The sequence below is a fragment of the Garra rufa genome, chromosome 24 (assembly GCF_049309525.1).
Source record: "Garra rufa chromosome 24, GarRuf1.0, whole genome shotgun sequence".
Taxonomy (NCBI): Eukaryota; Metazoa; Chordata; class Actinopteri; order Cypriniformes; family Cyprinidae; genus Garra; species Garra rufa.
Genome location: NC_133384.1, coordinates 35,338,251 through 35,343,073, shown reverse-complemented (window position 1 = coordinate 35,343,073; position 4,823 = coordinate 35,338,251).

Here is a 4,823-nt window from a genome sequence, read left to right as displayed (position 1 = left end):
TCAGCATATTAGAATGATTTTTGAAGGATCATGTGACACTGAAGGCTGAAGTCATGATGCAAAAAATTTTGATTTGATCACAGGAATAAATACAATTTTAAAATATTTTCAAATAGAAAACAGTTATTTTAAATGGTAAAAATATATTTCACAATATTACTGCTTTTGCTGTATTTTGGATCAAATAAATGCAGCCTTGATGAGCAGAAAAGACATTTTTTTAAAAACACTAAAAGCTCTTTTTTATATTTCATGATGTCACCTTTCAATAAAAACAATTTGTGCCAAGTTAATGGTAATCTATGCTATTCACCTTTTTTTATGTAATATAACGTAATAATGAATAAATGTGACAGTTCCGTTGTCATACACTTTGCTTTTTTCTGGCTGAAGTATGTTTTAAAGATATGGTAGATATATACTATAAACAGTGAAGCTGAATTCAATATATTTTTTCTAAATTTAATATATATTTCATTTCAAAATCCATATACCAAAATTAATTTTTTCAGGGACAAGAAAATAATTTTTCAGCCTTATTCATTCATTTATTTATTTTTTTTAATGTGAACATAGACAACAAATACATTTTTCTTTTAATGGGACATATGTAAACATATTTTCTTGAAATTAAATATTTGAAGAGCATATATGTATATATATATTTTTTAATATATTTTGTTTTCTGAATGATCACGTGACACTGAAGACTGGAAAAATGTAGATTTGATCACAGGAATAAATTACATTTTAAAATATATTAGACAGAAAACAGTTATGTTAAATAGTACAAATATTTCAAAGTTTTACTGTTTTCACAGTACTTTGGATCAAATAAAAGCAGGCTTGGTAAGCAGAAGAGATTTCTTTAGAAAACATTAAAAATCTTACAGTTTAAAAACTTTCGACTGGTAGTTTTTATACAAATGAGAGGGGAAAACACAATATATAGAATATATTAATGCACAGTCCTACTCAAACCAAATAATTTGCATCCACCTAAAATTCATATTACCTGCCATGTAAAAACTGCTATTACATGCAAACCTTTATTACTTTTTCCTCATGTGCAATTCTCAATCTCAATTCCAGTTTAAGTTGCAAAGTTTATCAATTTTAAAATAACCAAAAAAATATTTTAGCTGGATGTCATATGACCATTAACCAGAGAACCTGAACTTTTTTTAAATGTTTAAAAACTAAAAAAAAAAAAAATTATTAACTTAAAATTCAGGAAAGTTGTCAAAGAGGTTCGGCTGACAAAAAAAAGTTAGCTTTAAGTTTACCATTTAAAGTAATAAAAATTGTGCATATGACAAAGCCTATCAATACTCTTTTTTTTCATCATTAAAAATTTAAAAAGCATGCAGAATTCACAATTTTTACCATGAGATATACAGTATCTACACATTATGTAGTAAACATATGTATCTTCTGAGGATGAGAGACAGACAGACAGGAGTGGGGGTTATTTTGGGCATGTGTCTGCGTGTATGTGCTGGTAAAAAGTTTTCCACATGACGGACGAGAGGCGGCGCGGGGCAAGCCGCTGGGGCAGACAGCAGGAGCGTGTGTGTGTGAGAGTGTGTGAGACAGCAGGACAACATTCTGGACCCCTTCAAGCAACTCCAAATAGATTTCAAGGCAAAAGATATTTGCATAAGTAAGACAGGGCTAAAAGCCATGGTGGAGCGCGGCTCGTGTTCACTGAACAGATGGAGGTCTCTCTGGGCTCTCCTGCAGAAATTACAACTTATTAGAACATCAGTGTGTGTGTGTGTGTGTGTGTGTGTGTGTGTGTGTGTGTGTGTGTGTCCTGAATAACCCGACCACACAAGAGCTGCGCTGGAGTTTGACAATAAGTTAACATTTGCTAACATGAACTAACAATAAGCATTGATTCATTTGAGTAATTGTTAATGAATCCATGTTCATGATATTTCACGGTGCATTTACTAATGTTAATGTTTAAATCAAAAACAGAACTTTTGACTTAAAAAAGTATTAATAAATGCTGTGAAACTGTTAACTGTTAGATCATGTTGATTCATCTAGTAGCAAATATAAATGCATTACAATATAACATACTACTGTTCAAAAGTTTGAGGTTAGTGCGTTTTTTGTAATGAAAGAAGGCTTTTTTACTCTCCAAGGCTGTATTTATGCAAGTTTTACATTAAAAACATTAATATTGTGAAATATTATTACAATTTTAAATAACTGTTTTCTATTTTAAGATATTTTAAAACGTAATTTATTTTTGTCAAGCAAAGCTGAATTTTTGAATTTTTAGTCTTTTGTGTCACAAGATCCTTATTATTATCACTGTTAAAAACAACTGTCCTTCTTAATATTTCTGGATATAGTACATAATATTTACGTGATTTTCTAAGAATTCTAGGTCTGAATATCATATTTTTAAAATTTACTGATTAGTTTGGTTAGGAGACAAATTATGATTTATTTAATGATACTGACATAAAAATGTCCTTTCAGTATATTAATATTCAAAGTAGTGTATATTTTAAATGTTTATTTTAAATAATTTAAAATTTAAATATTTTAAATAATAATTAAATTAAAAAACAGTAAAATTGTAAAATATTTCAACTATTTAAAGTAACTGCTTTCTATTATATTATTTTATAAATGTATATTTTAATATATTTTAAAAATGTAATTTTTTTTTTTAAATATTATAGAAATTATTATATATAGCAAGGATGCTTTAAACTGATCAAAAGTGATGATAAAGACATTTATAATGTTACAAAAGATTTCTATTTCAGAAAAATGCTGTTCTTCTAAACTTTCTATTCATCAAAGAAACTTGAAAAAAATTCTACTCAGCTGTTTTCAACATGATAATAATAATAAGAGTTTTTTAAGCAGCAAATCAGAATATCAGAATGATCTCTAAAGGATCATGTGACAATGAAGACTAGAGTAATGATGCTAAAAATTCAGCTTTGAATTACATTTTAAAATATGTGACCCTGGACCACAAAACCAGTCTTAAGTAGCACGGGTATATTTGTACCAATAGCCAAAAATACATTGAATGGGTCAAAATTATCGATTTTTCTTTTATGCCAAAAATCATTAGCATATTAAGTAAAGATCATGTTCCATGAAGATATTTTGTAAATTTTCTACCATAAATGTATAAAAACTTGATTTTGGATTAGTAATATGCATTGCTAAGAACTTCATTTGGACAACTTTTAAGGCGATTTTCTCAATATTTAGATTTTTTTGCACCCTCAGATTCCAGATTTTCAAACAGTTGTATCTCAGACAAACATTGTCCTATTTTAACAAAGCTTATTTACACAGCTTTCAGATGATGTAAGAATCTCAATTTGTGGTCCAGAGTCACATATATTCAAATAGAAAGCAGTTATTTTAAATAGTAAAAACTTTTCAAAATTTTACAGTTTTTGCTGTACTTTGGATCAAATAAATGCAGGCTTGATGAGCAGAAGAGACTTCTTTAAAAAACATTAAAAGTCTTCTTGTTAAAAAACTTTTGACTGGTAGTGTATTTATTTAAAATAAAATAATAACAAGTAAACAAATTAAAATAATTAAAAATAGAATTAAAATGAGTCATCAGGGATTATAAAATGGACAAAAAAGCATCATAAAAGTAGTTAATTTGACTCATTCGTTTGCAATGAGTAACAAAACCAAGTCCAGATTTTTGTTTTTGGTGATCTATTGCTTAAAAGTCATAAGAACGGACAGCAAATAATCCAGATACTGTCAAACGAGCTTATAGGAAATGACCCAATCCAGATTCAAACTTGCATCGCCTGCATATTCACCATGACTCGACATATCAGAGCAGAAGTGCTAAAGAGAGTCAGAGGAACTTCACAGCAGTCAAGAGTTTGCAGGATCTGATGTCATACTTCACTGTACATGCATTAATTGCAGTGAAGGAACCAAGTGTGTTTAAAAAAGGCATTTCTCTGTCTTTCTCTCTCTCTCTGCAGTACGATGCTGCTTCCCTCTGGGCAAAATGAAAAATTCACCACTGGGCCCCATTAGAGTCAAACCGGATCAGGACAAAAGGAGCAGCACTAACACACACACACACACACACACACACACACACACACACACACACACACACACACACACAGAAAGAGCACACACTTAGCAACGCAAATGCAGCATTTAAAACTGTACGATCTCCGTCTGAGCGCCGCACATCATGCTCCTCGTGCACTACAGCTCTCTTTCAATCTCTTCTCACACCTTCAGTGTCATACGTGATCTTTCAGAGGCGAGTAAAGACTCATATGACCTGCTGGACACAACAGCAAATCTACTGAAAAAGTAGCTATTAACACCAAGTAGTTATATATATTTAATGACTACAAGATAGAGGCAATATCAGTTCAAAATTATGAAATTATACAATTAATTTTTGCAACTAGAGTCAAAGTATTTACTTAAACAGATACATTACACTCCATATAATTAATAAGACTAGATTTGAATAATCAAATCAAGAATCATCATCTATACTGAAATAATTCAGTTTTGTAAATGTACTAATATTTTAATTGTAAGACTGTGCAACCCCTAAAAATTAAACAAACAAAACGAAAAAGGTTTGGTTAGGACAGCAATTATGAATTATTAACTGATGCAAGGAGATCTGTCCTGTCAATATTTTAAAATTCAAAGTGTACATTTTATAATGTCTGCTAATAATAAAATAAAATAATAATTAAAAATGACATAAAATAAAAAATATAGAATTTAATCATTTGAATAAAATATACTAAAAAAATAATAAAAAATTAAAATAT